Raw genomic sequence first — 18,446 nt, 5'->3', positions numbered from 1 at the left:
TACAATGCGTAGGAGGGTGGTTGGGAAACCGAAGAGCTCGAGGGAAATCCCCTTAAACCAGCAGGGAGAACTTGCAAACTCAACGCAGAAGGAGTTGTTCCGAATTTTCACCCAGTGCGGCAGCAGTGCCACAAGCTGGGATCGAACCAAGCTCCTCTTGTTGCGAGGTGAAGGTGCTAACCACTCCTCCACCCCACGACCTCATACGCTCTCAGTAACTCAAATCAGTTCTTGGTATCAAGCCATTTAGCTCTTTAAGTTAATTTTTTAATTTAAATCAACATTCGATAAACATATTACCATAAATAACATAATAACAATGACAATTAACGAGATTTACAGCCAAACCGATTTTCATAGCTATTGCGTAATCGAGATGTCTTCTCAGCGCAGAGCCCTCTGGTGTCTAAAATACGCGAGACTTCCGCTAAGCCGAAATATCTGGTTTCCGATAGATAGGCGGAATATTAGGCTAAAATGATAAAAATTAAAAAGTTTTTCTCGGCGTCACGAGCTCATGTTTTTTTATCACGCGTGATTCACAAAAAAGCCAAAGCCCCTCGCGACTCCAGAACGTGCTCTCCGATATTAGGCTTAAATTTTTATCAAAAAGTAGTCATCCAAAACGGTAAGTCGCGAGTCCAAGTCACATCTTGAAGAGAGTACTGCCATTCTAATTGGAACCATTCTCCTAATCCTTATGGTTCTCGAGATAAATTTTGAATGACCTTGAACTAATGTTTCAAGGTCATCATAAGTTACAAATTTCTAACTACCCCACTCAGTTTAGAGTGTCACGACAATTTTGATCCATTAGATCAGGTAATTTTCGATTTATAAGCCCTTTAATGTCATGTCTTGATTAAAATACCACACATGACCTTATGGGTTTTGGTCTAACATTTTTCGGCTTCCCATTGCTCAAATTATATCGGGTCAAAACTGATTAGACTTAAAATTAAACCTAGAACACATTTCTAATTGGAACCATTCTTCTAATCCTAATGGTTCTCGAGATATAATTTGAATGACCTTGAAGACCTGGTTCAAGGTCATTGAAGTTTTCATTGTCATTTGTCCCCCTGCACCCTCTATGTAACCTGCAAATTTCAAATTCTTACATAAAACACATTTTGAGTAATTGGCTCTGTATCGTTTTTTAGTTAACACCCTGTATAGTAGACTTGGATTTTTCAACTCAAATTGTATTCTGGTACTAAACAATTTACAGGCCAAACGATATTTCGGAAATATCATTAAAACGCGAAAAAAATGGGTTTTGATTTGACTTTTAAAGAAAATAAACACATTAATGCGTATTTGGTTTGAAAATAATGCAAAAAACTAAAATAATGCGTTTTGCAACAAGTTATTTCTCTAAGAACAAAAATTTTAAATTCGAAAATTAGTTCAAAATTGAATTTAACGTATAAAATAAGGAGAAATAAAACCAAAATCTGTAAATCGAAAATTTGGTCGTTAATGCTTTTGTGCTTTGCACGGCACAGTATCAGTGCCGAAAAAAGGTTCGGTTAGAAAATTAGCATTAAAGCGTCATACTTATTGTTATTACGTTACTTATGATATTACCGTTGATTAAATTTGAAATATAAATACGATGGATAGAGTTAAATTTGCAATTCTAATTTAATTTTCATTAAATCGTTTTTTTTAAATGACTTCTCGCGTCAGTACACATTCTGTTTCTGCGGCTAATGACATTCCCCGAATCTAATTTGCGGAAAATATAAAACAAATAGAAGAGACTTCTGTTCACTAGTATTTTTACCAAATGGATATCGAATTAAGAGAGTTTCTACTCCACCACGCGACAAAAAACCCTTTTCCCCCGCAATGTCATTTTCCAGTTTAGGGAATTTGCGGTGTTTTCCGTAAAAAAGAGCCTAAGAGTGGAAGGGAATCTTCTTTCGCTCATCTCCCGTCCGCCATTTAATTCTCCCAGGAGAGTGAATTGAGTTAAAAAGAGAAATCTTATCGGTTCCGCGGTGTCTACAGGACGGAGAAAACTTCCAATTTATATCTACTTCTCAAACTATGGACACAATTTTTCTTCCTCTTTTTGGGACGAAGCTAAAAAAAATTAGTCTAAAAACAGGGAAAAGTCAAGAAATTTAAAAATAAAATAGCCTAAAAATCAGGGATAAGTCGAGGAATTTTAAAAATTAGTCTAAAAATCAGGGAAAAGTCAAGAAATTTAAAAAAAATTAGTTTAAAAATCAGGGATACGTTAAGAAATTTAAAAAAATTAGTCTAAAAATCAGGGATAAGTCAAGAAATTTAAAAAAAAATTTGTCTAAAAACAGGGAAAAGTCAAGAAATTAAAAAAAAATAGTCTAAAAATCAGGGATAAGTCGAGGAATTTTTAAAATTAGTCTAAAAACAGGGAAAAGTCAGGGAGTTTTAAAAATTAGTCTAAAAATCAGGGAAAAGTCAAGAAATTTAAAAATTAGTCCAAAAATTAGGGAAATGTCACGGAATTTTAAAAATTAGTCCAAAAATTAGAGAAATGTCACGGAAATTAAAAAATTAGTCCAAAAATTAGAGAAATGTCACGGAAATTAAAAAATTAGTCCAAGAATTAGAGAAATGTTACGGAATTTTAAAAATTCGTCCAAAAATCATAGAAAAGTTGAGGAATTTTAAAAATTAGTCCAAAAATCAGAGAAATGTCACGGAATTTAATTTTGGTTGCAAATAGGAAACTTTGTTTCTAAAATAAGGGTTAAAAATACCAAATCTTGGCACAAAATAAGTCAGGGAAAAGTCAGGAAATGTGATTGTGAAAAAACTGTTTCAACCATGCCTTAGAATTGTGTGTAAAAAGCATCGACACTATGATACTTTTGATAAACCTGATTGATAATTTTAAACCTGTTTTACAAAAAATTACATGGGTGGCTGATCCATTACGAAATTGATGAATCGAATTTTATTCCAAATTCGACTTTGAACCAAAATAATAATCTAAAATGTGTTCTATTTGAATCAATTGCTAGAGAAAAGTCAGGGAATTGGAATCTAAAAAAAACTGTGGCAACCCTGACTTTATTCCGATTTGAATCAAAATTATTTAATTCAAATAGAATTGATTCCAGTTTAATTCAAATTTGGATAAAGTCGTTATTGTAAGAAATTGAAATAAGTTTTATTTATATCGCTATGTAAATCAAATGATTCTTAAAGAAATCGTTGATTTAAATCATCTATTATACTTTTAGTTATTTACAAAAATGTACAAAAATTATCGCAGAAGTAATTAAAATTCATAGCCAAAATAATTACAAGTACTAATTAAATTTAATTGAAATTTATTTAAATTTTGTTCTACATTATCAATGCTTGCAAACTATTAATATATTTTCCAAGGAAAAAAAGGCATAAAATGTTGAAATATAAATTTAAAAAAAAATCAATAAATAATACGATTTAAGTCGAGTAAATCCCATTGAATTGGGAATAATACTGCTAGAATTACAATTACGATTTCGGTTGCCATGGTTACGCGGGACCTGTTCTGATAAGACTGTACGAAATTCATCTTTATAATTAGGCGGTAGCGCCATCTATATTTTGTAAAGTTACATGGCTAAAAATAAATAATTATTAGCTAACTCACCGTAACTTGAGTTAAAAAGGATCGTGTTGACAGAATAAAATTATTTTTAAACAACTTCAAAGGTTTGTTTGTTACGAGAAATCATACATTTCAATTTCGCATCAGATTCGCGAAAAAATTCAATTGCCATATAGTTGCCTCCACTAGAGACAGATGCCGCCACGGTAGAACGATAAAGTTGATAGTCTCCTTATTGAATGAAATTGGTCCCGCGCCAGCCAGATTTAGTTGTACCTCTATTTATTCCCAACTCAATGGTAAATTAACGAAAAGAGTTAAAAGTTAAATAACTATATCTGTAAGTCTTTTGTTTCATCAACATGTAAGGCTACTATTTCGTACGCTCTAATAATTATTGTAATTAAGAAATAACAAAAATAACTGATGAAAACTGGCGCATTTCAAATGTATTTTACAACGCAAGCCAAGCGATTCAATCTGAAGCTGTGAAAAAGGTGTCAACTACCCTTTCCGTGAAATATTTCTTTGGACCGATATAAAATAGAGCGACCATTATGGATGCTTTTCTGGACAAAGGAAGCCAACCGTCCCCCTATTGCGACAAATTCGAAAACATCATAACAATGTCCAACCAGAAGCGTGGAAGAGAGAGATAGAGAGAAAGGTGGGCGGAAAAAAGGGGTAGAGAGTGCGTCAACCGCGAATTGAAGTGTCTGACACGACCATGAGATGGCGTTGCTTGTAACTCCTTGTTAGGTCAACGGCCTAACGCTTGTTCAAATGACAGGTTGGGTCATGTTAAAAAATGACGAGATTCTTTCCTACCCCCGCTCTCTCCCCCCCCTTCTCTACGCCATCACAATCCTGTTATCCTACTCCGCCTTTTCCAGCTTACCCGATTCTGGATCGGCCTACCAACTATCTCCACGCGACCATCCATCTGGTCCAGATTATACTGGTCAATAGAAGGCTTCATTTTAAATGAAAAATATTACCTTTAAAAAATAACGTTTTAGAGTTTAAAATCGTATTATATTTTTATTTCCTTTTTGTAAAGAACTTAAGAACAGATAATTATTTAAAATCCGAATGAAAACATTTAGCCGGGTTAAACCCGGGGAATTTTAAAATTGCCCTAAAAGTCAGGGATTTTTAAAGTTTTAGAAACATTTTCGGGGAATTTTAAGAACAAGTAAAAAGGTCGGGGACACGTCAGACAGTTTTAAGAAACTATAAGAACTTCGGGAATTTTAAGAACTAATATAAATCTCAGGGAAACGTCAGGGAATTTTAAGAACAAGTAAAAAGGTAAGGGAAAAGTCTGGGGATTTTAAGAACAAGTAACAAGATCGGGGAAAAGTCAGGGATTTTTAAGAAAAGGGAAAAAGGTTGAGGAAAAATCAGATAATTTTAAAAAACTATAAAAACTTCGGAAATTTTAAGAATTAATATGAATGTCAGGGAAACGTCAGGGAATTTTAAGAACAAGTAAAAAGGTCAGGGAAACGTCAGGGATTTTTAAGAACAAGTAAAAAGGTCAGGGAAAAGTCAGGGAATTTTAAGAAACTATAAAAACTTCGGAAATTTTAAGAATTAATATAAATGTCAGGGAAACGTCAGGGAATTTTAAGAACAAGTAAAAAGGTCAGGGAAAAGTCAGGGATTTTTAAGAAAAGGGAAAAAGGTTGAGGGAAAATCAGATAATTTTAAGAAACTATAAAAACTTCGGAAATTTTAAGAATTAATATGAATGTCAGGGAAACGTCAGGGAATTTTAAGAACAAGTAAAAAGGTCAGGGAAAAGTCAGGGATTTTTAAGAAAAGGGAAAAAGGTTGAGGGAAAAGTCAGGGAATTTTAAGAAACTATAAAAACTTCGGAAATTTTAAGAATTAATATAAATGTCAGGGAAACGTCAGGGAATTTTAAAAACAAGTAAAAAGGTCAGGGAAACGCCAGGGATTTTTAAGAACAAGTAAAAAGGTCAGGGAAAAGTCAGGGAATTTTAAGAAACTATAAAAACTTCGGAAATTTTAAGAATTAATATAAATGTCAGGGAAACGTCAGGGAATTTTAAAAACAAGTAAAAAGGTCAGGGAAACGCCAGGGATTTTTAAGAACAAGTAAAAAGGTCAGGGAAAAGTCAGGGAATTTTAAGAAACTATAAAAACTTCGGAAATTTTAAGAATTAATATAAATGTCAGGGAAACGTCAGGGATTTTTAAGAACAAGTAAAAAGGTCAGGGAAAAGTCAGGGAATTTTAAGAACAAGTAAAATGGTCGGGGAAAATTAAAGTAGTTTTCGGAATTGGTAAATAAGTTGGAAAAATATTACGGTGTTTAATTTCGATTGCAAATGGTAAACGATTACTAAACTATAGGTTACATATTTCCAGAGTTTGGCTTAAAAAGCCAGGTAAAAGCTTTGCAAAACCAGATAATTTTAATCTTAAAAAAAAAAGTGACAAACACGTTTAAGTACCCTAAATGATTACCCTCCGAAAGTAAAGATGTTCGGAAAACACCTATCTTGTTAAAATTGTATTTTCATTTGAGTTTTATTCGAAATTTTCTTTAAAAAAAATCAATCCATTTATGAAACACGAAAAAGAACTTTTCTACACTTGTCATCTATCAAATTCACCCCATCTCTTTCGACATTTGAACTTTGGTCGGTTTCTAGATTATTTAAGAACCATTTTCGATGGGCGCCGCCATTGCGTGTCAATCCGACTCTCAATGGCGAATTATTCTATGCCACCTTCGTTTTTCCAATCTACCGCGAAGATCCAATTCTTCTTCGAAATTCCCGCTTAATAACGCATTCAACGCGAGAAGCAAACTGAAAAGATCGTTGCTGCAATCGCGTTGAATCAAAACGTCCGTGTAGCGCGCGCCAAGGCGGGGGCAACGTTGCCAGCTCGCTACACCATTACATTGCAATCAAACAAGGCAATCTTTCTCGAGACGCCAGCGGATTGCCAGAAGACAGCGCGGAGAGGGAGAAAAGTCGATCGGAATCATCAATAATCGGGTCACTTGGTACTTCGGTAATAACTTACGAGTATACCATACTTAACCCTGTAAACTATCAGATAGACCGAAACGCTACGATCGACGTCACTTGACACCGCGTTTCCTCGAAGTAACGTGTTAAGCCTCGTTTTCTTTCAAGTAGCGGCTAACTTATCTTTAAAGATACGGGTTTTCGATGGTATATTTTTTAATCGATTACGATAGACTAGCGGGGGGAAAAGCATCCACGCTTTTTCCATTTACTTTTTTTTCTTCATTTCTCTCCGCGTCTCAGGGGCATTGACGGCTGAGAAACAGAGTTGAGAAAAAATCCTAGAAATGGAGGATCGAAATCGAGTTAAAATCAGTCGATGGAGAAAAAATGGAATTTAGATTCTAACCTTCGAAATGTATATATTCTTATAGTTTCATTCCGATCTACATCCCTTTCTTGGGTCGTAAATCTCTCGAGGTACATATACTATTGAATGAAAAATATCTAAGACGCCTCTTCATATTATTTTCTCTCCCAAAATGCCAGTGTACGCGGACTTTGGAATTTAGAAAAAATATATATTTTACCAAAAGTTTGCGTATTTTTTTAGGGGGAATAATTCTAACTTAGAGAGTTTTCTACCACTAAAAATAGTCCCAGTTTTTAAGGGAGATTTTGTAGTAGTTTGTTTACGGCTAAATATCTGATTTATTAAATATTAAAGGCGAAATATACGTATTTCATGTAATTACAAAATAATTTTAAGAATCATTCTAGTTTAGATGGTTTTCTACCACCAAAAATATTTCCAATTTTAAGGGAGATTTGGTAGTAGTTAATTTACAGCAAAATATCTGATTTATTAAATATTAAACGTGAAATATACATAATTTATATAATTAGAAATAATTTTAAGAATAATCCTAGTTTAGATGGTTTTCTACCACTAAAAATATTTCAAATTTTTAAGGTAGATTTTACAGTAGTTAATTTATGGCTAAATATCTGATTTATTTAATAACCCGGTATATACATATTTTATATAATTTGAAATAATTTTAATATATTTTATGCAGATTTTATTGAATGAAAAGAGACTTAAAACGGTTTTAAAATTCACAATTTATTTATTTAAAAATCCAACGTTTCGGAGGAACTGTTCCTAAAGAAGTTGTTCCTCCGAAACGTTGGATTTTTAAATAAATAAATTGTGAATTTTAAAACCGTTTAAATCTCTTTTCATTTAGTTTTTCACAATGTGCTTCTCTTCACTTCTAGATTTTATTGATTTCCCAATTTTTTAGTTCAAATTTTAATAATTTATACTTCCTTTTCTTAACCTAATTTGATTTAAATAGTACTTGTAATTTAGTTTTATCTGCATTGACATTGCTACAGTCGAGGGGTTGGTCACTCCCCGAACTCGGTGTACACTGTCGTACCTCTGACAGTGCTAATAAGAGTTCGTGAACTCTTTAAAATCCGTACCTTTAACAGTACTAAGTACGCGAACTCGGTGTACAAGTCATCCGAGAGTGACTTACCCCTCGGCTACAGTAACACCTTTTGTAAATTTTCAAAATTACATTGAAGTTATTTACATCAACGATTTTTTTTAAATATGCATATTTAAATCGCTTTAATAGCCATGATTTTAATTAAGTAGAAAAATACTATATTTATTTAATAATAAAAGCCATATATATTTATTATAATCATAAATAAATTTAAAATATCATTTTTATCTGTTTTCAGGAAAGACGATAAAATTTGAAAACCCAAAAGTTGCCAAAACTTTTAAAAATATCCGGTAAGTACCCTACTTAAATATTTATTCTCAATCTCGTTAAAAACGTAAAGCCCCCCAAAAAGGGAACAATTGATTCATTACCCCTACGAAAAAGTTCTACCGACGATTTTCCCTTTAAATAAAGTTTACTGAACATTTTAACGACTATGAAAGTATGAGATAACGAGCGAACGACACTCGTAAATACGCGAATTAAGCATTCTCATCCTTTAATATAAATACCCGCCCATAATAACCACTTTCCGCAGAAACTAGGTAACAACGCTATTTTTATTACGTCGAGAATATAAAAATATATATGTATATAAAAAAATATTTAAAAAAATAAGTCTAGTCGCTTGTAAAATCATTCTAGCGTAGATAATAAAGTCGAAGTTAACGGTCTGAATCTTCGCGTCCCTTCCAATTGCCAAGTTTTTATTTTTACACAAATTCGACTCCCGAGTTAATTTTTTTTCCGCCCGCTAGCGCGTGAGTGGCGTGACAGTCACGCGCGTAATAAAACGAAAGAACATTTATAGGAGCGACAATTCCGTCCGTCGAGTGGCGCCGCGAACGCCAATAAGACCATAAAAGACTCGCGCCCATTGGCAATAAAAGTAAATGCAAAGAGTAACCTTTTCCGAAGCCGTTTTTTGTAGCCGTAATGGCTGTCCGTACGACCGAGACACAGCCGCGCCACCTATGGCCGTACGACCATTTATTACCCGACAATCTCGGTGGAGGCCAGCCTTCGGGTGAAGTCCGCGTTGAATAGAGATTTGTTTAGTAGCCATTAAGACTAACGGCCACGATAGACGAAAAAAAAGGGGCTTTTCCAATAAGATTTATATATTTTTTCCCCGCGCGACTCATCTGTCATAGAATTTTCATTCTTAGAGCTTGTAATATTGAGCAGATCCACCGCCCTCTCCTTTTCCCCAAAATCCGATTCAACCTAAAAAAGAACATTTGTATAAAATAGCGAAACTGCTAAACGCGTAAATCTTTAAAAATATCCATAAAAATCGCGTATTCCTAACGTCGGAATATATCAATTGCTTTGAGATATATTGAAGTCTATTTTTGACCTACTAACGCCTGTAGAAGTGTTCCAACAGCGGTACACGAGTGTATTGCTGGTTGGTTAATTTCAAGGGGCAGGAACCTTACTTTAGATCCTTCATTTTCGAAATGAAAAAGGTCATAACCAAGAAAACTTTAAAAAAACCCGCTTGCTTGGGAAAAAAATATTTCTTTGAAATATATCCGTTTTTTTTAAATTAGTCTATTTTTGATCTATTAACGCTTGTAGAAGTGCTCCAACCAAGGCACACGAGCGTCTTACAGGCTGTTTAATTTAAAGGAGCACGAACCTTACTTAGATCTTTAATTTTAAAAATAAAAAAGGTCATAAGCAAGAAAACGTTTAAAAAAGCTCGCTCGGTTAAGCAAAAAATATTGCTTTGAAATTTATATATTTTTTTGGAAAATAGTCTATTTTTGATCTATTAACGCCTGTAGAAGTGTTTCAACAATGGCACACGAGAGTATTGCGGGCTATTTAATTTCAAGGGGCACGAACCTTGCTTTAGATCCTTCATTTTCAAAATGAAAAAGGTCATAACCAAGAAATATTTAAAAAAAACTAGCTTGGTTAAGAAAAAAAATATATGGACGAAGTGGCTCAAAGAAAACAATGCGCAGACTTATTTATTATCTCCTTCATTAAAACCATCCGCATTGTTTAAAAGGAACGAGGACGTGGGAAAAAAACGGAGATCCAAAAATTCGAGAGAGTAAGTGCCTGGCTCATAAAGAAACAATGAGCTTCTCGGAGCCACCTTTTGTGCCTCCCCACGCAGCCTTTTCATTTATTAAAAGCAGCCAAAATGGGAATAGATCTGCCTCATTCTCTACCAATTTCGCATTCTTGATTTTAAAGGCCGACTGCGTAGTTACTCGGTTTACTGTTGTCTTACACTGGAAGCTGGCTCGCTGCGAGACACATATGCTACGCAAGCAGCCCACTACCAGTGAAAGACAAAGAGTAAACCGAATAACTATGTATTCGGCCTTTAATGGAAGAGGTAGTTGAGTGCTAAGAGTGGTTCCACCCCCGCGAAAAAAAACAAAAAGTAGGCGCTATAAAAGACCAGCTTTCGATTGCATTCAGGGCTACGCATCCCTCGTCATTACGGATGAGTCCTACCAAGAACGCCTTTAGGTTAATGAGAACGTACGCGCCACATCGTTTTTGATTAAACCAGTACGATAATTTATTCGCGACCGAAACGAGTCTAGGTGGCGTAACGGGGCTAGCTTCTCCGAGGTAGCCTATGATCTAGCGTCTGCTACAAACAAATTAAAAAGTTATAAGAACGTTTTTTCAAATTTACGAATAACGATGAGGAAAAACTAATAGCGTAGGCTTTAGCCGCAATCTATCTCGGTTTCAATGGCGAACTAAAGGTCGCGAATATATTGGTATTTAGTCGATTCGCGGGCATTTGGGTGGGGGGGGGGGTAAAATTGAATTCCCTGATTTTACCAAATTCTTAAAATTCCCTTACTTTTCCCTGTCGTGTGGCAACCCTGGTATAATTATTAATTCGACCGCTGGACAGCCACTATTTGGTCGAAACCATCAAAACCAGCCCAAAAATCTGCCAAGCCTTTTTTCCTTGCAAAACGCTCCGAAAGATAGCCCAATCGGGCGGGAAAACCGCCTTTCTGGCAACTCTGGGGGTAAATCTATTAGACGCATTCACATATTGCCTACAGGGATATATGCAAAAAGGGGCGAAATCCACCCGAGGTACCTTCCTATAATCCTATTTAATTATGTTTGAGGTAGATGGCGACACTGTAAAGTTTATGAAATATACACCTTTTTAAAAGTTATTAATTAATTACTGAATTATAATACTTTAAATTCTTATTAAAAATATATAATTTTTGTAATTTATATTAACAATTAATTTTAACAGTAGTTAACACTCTCCGCCATAGATGGCACAATAATTAGATTTTAAACTATCCAATCAGGGAAGATAATTTTGTATTTTTTAACAGATGACTAAAAATTATTGTAGGATTAGTTTGGTTTAAATTATGGATATAACGGCGACTTTAATGAAGGGTTAATTTTCCCTATTAATAATTATGAAAAATAATAATAAGCTCGGCTAATACCCAAGGCACCAGCCTAGGCCTAAGTCATCGAGCGACTTTTAAAGCCTTTAATTCAGGTGGCCGGGTTACAATGCGTAGGAGGGTGGTGGCAAGCCCTGCAAGCCACGCGAGCCAACAGCTCCCTACACTAACTATTACCGTTAACCTCAACAAGTTTTTATGGAAGGGGAAACCGAAGATCTCGGGGAAAAGCCCTTTAACCAGTGGGTAGAGAACTTGCATACTCAACGCGGAAGGAGTTGTTCCGAGTTTTCACCCAGTGCCACAAGTTGGGATCGAACCCGGCTCCTCTTGCTGCGAGGCGAAAGTGCTAACCACTCCGCCACCCCATCAAAGACGTGCCAAAATTTGGAATGGATCAAATAGAAAATTTTTACTATGGATATTTTATTACTAATATATATTAGCGTAGAAAATTTAAGCCAATATTAAATTAAACTAAAAACTTTCAACCAATCGTTGAAAATAAAAATTATGACGTCCTGTTGCTATCTACTAACAAATAACGACATCACTACGTTACCTCGGATTAATTTTACTCCTTTAAAGTCGTCTTTGCCCGTTAAATATTGTGAATCGATCTATTCAATAATGGTCGGTGAGAATTCAGGGGTACAGGCTTTGTCCGGGTTCAGATGGTAACTGGGCAACTGCCAACTGGTGAAAAAGTAGCCAAAACCGGAAGCTCTCGAATGTAGTTCGAGAACATTCTGAAGACCAATATCCCGTCGAGGATAGACCTCCGGTGGTATGGTCTCTGTTACTAGGTACACCGGGCTATAAATTCTGACAGACTGACTAATCAGAACTGAACGTTGCTTCATTTGGACTGCCTACACAAAAGCCGGAGTAAACCTCGACCGATGAATACCAAAACAATTAATACAAAAGCACATTATAAGTCAAACGTGAAAATACAAAATCCCAAAACTGAATACGCCTATTATAAATTATAATTATAATAATATAAGCTCAAGCGTGCGGGGCTTTTGTGGTAATTAATTATAAATCAATTATAATTATATATTAAAAGGTGAGTAAAAATTTCGACCCACCCTGCGAAATTTTTATTTATATGGAGACGAATTTACTGTCTTACGTTGTTTCATGTTTTCGGTTTAAAATCGTCGGCGTTTCTTATTGACCTTTCATATAAATTCAAATCTTGCTGGGTAGGTCGGCATTTTTATAGGCGTATAGATTAAAATAAAATTTTATTAAGTTAAACTAAAGCGAGACATATCGTAATTAAAGGAATAATACGAATATTATTCTACAACGCCATTTATTCCGGGCTTGCTTTAAAATGTTAGTTCTTGGCTCTATAACTGAGAATATACAAATTATTTTGTTATTTTTGGTCGTCCTACGCATTGTAACCCGGCCACCTATTTAAAGGCATTATAGCCTAGCTGATTATTATTCCCGTAATTAATTATAGGCGCTCTTACCACCAATACTAGATGGCGCTTACAGGGGGGGGGGGGGGACGAGCTGAGGCAGTAGATCATGGTAGCGGGCCCGGAAGGTAGATTCGTACGTTCTCAGCATGGATAGTAGATTTTAGAGGATCGGTAAAAAGCCTGGTTTTTAGCCCCCGTAAACCAATCACACTAAGGGAGTCGGCCAAGGTTATTTTAAAAAAACAAGTATCGCTAAGAGTGGGCGATACTGTTCGAAAAAAGAAAAAAGATAAACACGAAATACATTTTTACACCAAAAGGTATTTATTCACGTTTTTATAGATTAAATACGATATACTAAATATCAGTTGATAGTTTTTATTGGATTAAAAAACCAAAATTAGAAATTACTAAAATATAAAGCGCAACAAATTACGTAACAATATCAACCGCATTAGATTTCCATTTTGAAATTTTAAGATCACGTGGTACAAACGACCTTGCAAGACTCCCTCGGAGTCTCTCGAGCTGATTGATACGCGGGGAGAAATAAAATGCACTGTGGAAGGGTATCGAAAACCGGTCCTCTTAATTTACTGTCCATGGTTCTCAGTAACCTAAATAGGTTCTTGGCAAGTAAGAGTTTCGGGGTGCGGTAATGAACGTCGTCAGTAAGGGCGGATTTATTTCGTTTCCATTAAAAGGAGATTTCATTAGAGATACGGTCGGGACCCGGGCACTTCGCCGTTAATTGAAAAAGGATGTACACATTTCTTTTAAAGACAAATAAACGCCGATAATTAAGATATGCCATTGTGCTGTTGTTCCTACACACGCTGGGAAAGGATATCTTTCGGTTTATCAGTTCCGTTATCCAAAGAGTTCTAACATAATATAATATAAATAAAATAAAATAGAAGAACTTGTTTGAGAAGAAAGACCCGTGAATATATGTTAAAATATTTTCATTTAAATTAGCAAAATAATAAAAACAATTTTATTAAATTTAATCACGGGTGTTTCTTCGCAAACAAGTTCTTTTATTTTATTTTACTTAAACTATAACGGTGACATCAACATTTCCTATGGACCTTTAATAAATTACATAATGTGAAATAAATATTATATAATGTGAAATAAATATTATATGATGTGAAATAAATATTATATGATGTGAAATAAATATTATATGATGTGAAATAAATATTATATAATATGAAATAAATATTATATAATATGTAATAAATATTAATATTATATAATATGTAATAAATATTATTATTATATAATATGTAATAAATATTATTATTATTATATAATATGTAATAAATATTATTATTATATAATATGTAATAAATATTATTATTATATAATATGTAATAAATATTATTATAATATAATATGTAATAAATATTTTAATATAATATGTAATAAATATTATTATAATATAATATGTAATAAATATTTTAATATAATATGTAATAAATATTTTAATATAATATGTAATAAATATTTTAATATAATATGTAATAAATATTTTAATATAATATGTAATAAATATTTTAATATAAAATGTAATAAATATTATTATTATCTAATATGTATATAACTGCAACTTTTTAATAAATAAAAATTTTATTTTACAAAAGTTTGAATTAAATTTAGATTTATTTAATGTGACAATATTATTAAATACATTTTCGTCAACTTTTCTAATTGAGTATGTTTTCTTTTTGGGTATCAGCAAGAATGTATTTATTTATACTCAGGGAGAATGAATATGTCGAGACTATCGACGGACACGTTGAGGCCCTAACCCCGTCACGGTAAGGGGGGGGGGGGAAAGGAGGCGGTCTTATTTTTTTCGTCCTCGCAGCAGCGTTAATCGCGTCGAAAAACGTAATTTTTAAGAACCAATCAGATTGCAGTATTATTTGATTTTATTAAAGCGGAGGAGCATACCGGGGGCTCCAACGGGTGGAATTGGAGAAACGCTAAAAATTATCTCGACATATTCATTCTCCCTGAGTATAAATAAATACATTCTTGGTATCAGTAATTTAATTTTATGAAAATTAAATTTAAATTTAAAATATGCCGATTGTTAAGTTAATGTTCCCAAATTAAATATATTTTTGTCAAATTTTCTTATGAAATAAGAAAATATTATTAATAAATTAAGAAAACATCATCATTTCGATATTGGTAATTTGATTTTACAAAAATTACTTTGAATTATTGTTGAAAATGATTGAAAACAGTCTTATTTGGCGCTGTCGATGAAACTTGATTCAAAAATTGCTATCGCCCAAATCCAAACGGTATTCAGTTTGTTTTCAGCTTAGAATCGCGATAAAACCGATATATTTCACCGAGAAAACAGCTTTAAAAATGTCCAACCATAAATAACTAAATTGATCTATAAATTCGAAATATTTTTCGAAGCGGTAATTTATCCCCGGAGAAGGAAAGATTTATTCGAAAGCGCACTTTTAAAAATTATCGAAGAATCGATTTTACACCCTTTCGCCTTCCTTCACGAATTTTCCAGAGCTTTTAAAGAAAAAGTAGCGACACAATCTTTACGAGCGTCCGGCATCTCTCGGATTTTTATTTTACCGCCCATTTCAAACTTTTCACGACGAAGCTAACATAAACATTTCCGACAACCAAGATGTTTATGGTTTTATTTCTAGCCATTTCGAACCTCAAAGCCCCACTTTGGGACATATATATTGGGCGCCAAGAGATTTAAAATTATTAACCAGCCTGCACGTGCTACTAGGTCTACCATAAAGGAAAAAAACCATAACTTTGTATCGAAGATCGTGTAACTAAGAAGGATCAGTAACGGTGATACAATGGGGGTCACGTCCAGTAGATTCCGTCAAGGTCAAACGTCTTTGTTTGGCCTTAGTGGAATTTGTTCTTAATCGTCATGATACTGCCGGTGATTGTGTAAAACTCGTTCTATTTAGCGTTTCTCATCCTTCTCACATACAGGATCCTGCCGCAGATTATGTAAAACTCGTTCTATGTAGCGTTTCTCATCCTTTCCACATACAGGATCCTGCCGCAGATAATGTAAAACTCGTTCTATGTAGCGTTTCTCATCCTTCTCACCTGCAGGATCCTGCCGCAGATAATGTAAAACTCGTTCTATGTAGCGTTTCTCATCCTTCTCACATACTGGATAATGCCGCAGATTATGTAAAACTCTTTTTATGTAGCGTTTCTCATCCTTCTCAGATACAGGATCCTGCCGCAGATTATGTAAAACTCGTTCTATGTAGCGTTTCTCATCCTTCTCACATACAGGATCCGGCCGCAGATTATGTAAAACTCGTTCTATGTAGCGTTTCTGATCCTTCTCACCTGCAGGCCTGCCGCAGATAATGTAAAACTCGTTCTATGTAGCGTTTCTCAACCTTCTCACCTGCAGGATCCTGCCGACGGTTATCTAAAACATGATCTATGGCGCGTTTCTCATCCTTCTCACATACAGGATCCTGCTGACGGTTATCTAAAACATGATCTATGTAGCGTTTCTCATCCTTCTCACCTGCAGGATTCTGCCGCAGATAATGTAAAACTCGTTCTACATAGCGTTTCTCATCCTTCTCACATACAGGATCCCGCCGACGGTTATCTAAAACATTATCTATGGCACGTTTCTCATCCTTCTCACATACAGGATCCTACCGACTATTATCTGAAACAACTTTTACGTCCCGTTTCTCATCCTTCTCACATAGAGGATCCCTGATATAACGATAATTCAAATGGCGACTGTTAGCAAGAACCTCCGGATAAACAGTCCTTTACAAAAACTACCATTCATTTCATATTGACCATTTCCTTTCCGCGTCTTTATGGCAATCAAACTCACCTACGCTTTTAGCCGACTCTACAATTTAAGCTAGTGCAGAGGGGGTAAACGCTACGCTATTTATAATAGTCTAAAACTATCAGATGATAGCCCGTAAAAACGGAGGGCCTCCAACATCAACGGGCTGGAATGCCACTCCGCTTTCCCCCCTTTTTTTTAACCCCATCCGAACTTTTATTACCAGCTTAAAAGTGTCGCGAGGCCGGAGCGGGAAACGAGTTACGCCATTTCCCGCTACAAGGGGGCGCCTAGGTCGCCCCGTATAAAAAAATATATATCTTCTAAATTTAGGTGAGAGGGGGTCTTCCATAAATGGGTCTTGTTAGTGCCGAGACTAACTTTGGTTAAATGGAACGTGTAATGTGTTTTTACCTTCATAAATTACTAAAAAAAAAGGGTGGGGGAGGGAGGTCAGCTGAGGGATAGTTTCCTGCCACGCAACAGTGTGCTAATGGCAAGCGGAAGATAAAGGGGTGGTAAAGGACTCCCTTTTTATAAAGGTAATTAAATCATCTTAAATTGTATTCCCAGCAGGATGCGGATATGACGTCGTTTGTCGTGTCTGTGACTAATTAGAGCGCCCATTATGCCACTACGGAAAATTTAATATTGAACTAACAAGGAGACGACCCGAGGTGTTACACACCGATTTTGTTCAAAATCGGGGCATTGGTAGACCTTCATGTAACTTGAAAAATCCTAAAGGGATTTTATTCAATGGGCAACGGTTTTGCCATGGCAACGAAAAATGTTTTTGACTACTTAAAATGGAAATTTTCCCATTGAAAATAACATGGGATTTTGACAAAATTGAAAAAAAATTAAAATACCAAAATTATAAAAAAAATTTATAAAAATTGACTAAAAAAATCAAAATTGGTCACATTTTTATCAATTTTTTAATTTTTTTTCACAGGGAAATCGGTCAAAATCCCATGTTATTTTATGTTGTTAAAAACATTTTTCGTTGCCATGGCAAACCCGTTGCCCATTAAATAAATTCCCTTTAGGATTTTTCAAGTTACATGAAGGTCTACCAATCCCCCGAGTTTGAACAAAATCGGTGTGTAACACCTCGGGTAGTCTCCTTGTAAGTAACTTCAACTGAAACTCTGAGATTCCTAAAGGTGCTTTTGAAGGACAGAAACAGATAAGATTTAGTAATGCCTTTGGAATAATCAGCTAGGCTAATAACCAAGGCATCTACCATAGGCTCAAGTCAGCTCAAAAATAGCATTGAATGTAGGGATGCACCGTTATATATATCGTTATATATATCGGCTATTCGTGGCCGATAATTAACAAAGTTATCTATCATAACAGTAGTGTATATTATAAAATCATTGTAAAAGACGGTTCTAATTTTTCATGAAAATAGTTCGCAAGAGCATATCCGAATATGTTACTTTTCATTATACGTGATACATATTTTCTATTACAAATCGAATATCTTAAACAGGTATGATCTAGCTTCTGAAGTCTGGCGTACGTGGAGCGGACAATCAAATATAATATTATATATTATCATTAGTTAGTTAATCGAGAATTTTCTTATTTTTAAATG

At 34.6% G+C, this 18,446-nt stretch overlaps 1 protein-coding gene across 2 annotated transcripts in view; it reads left to right on the top strand.

The window, feature by feature from the left end:
- Positions 1-18,446, top strand: part of Pgant5 (polypeptide N-acetylgalactosaminyltransferase 5) — a 244,869-nt gene that overhangs the window by 85,503 nt on the left and 140,920 nt on the right. For both annotated transcript variants that reach the window (XM_090160009.1, XM_090160010.1), the window contains exon 2: positions 8,362-8,416. The gene's annotated coding sequence lies outside the window, so the exon portion shown is untranslated. The remainder of the gene's footprint in view (positions 1-8,361; positions 8,417-18,446) is intronic.

The sequence above is a fragment of the Leiobunum rupestre genome, chromosome 10 (genome assembly GCF_980474605.1).
Source record: "Leiobunum rupestre chromosome 10, qqLeiRupe1.1.hap1, whole genome shotgun sequence".
Lineage (NCBI taxonomy): Eukaryota > Metazoa > Arthropoda > Arachnida > Opiliones > Sclerosomatidae > Leiobunum > Leiobunum rupestre.
Note: the sequence above shows the minus strand (reverse complement) of the source record. Positions and strands in the feature narration are given on the sequence as shown.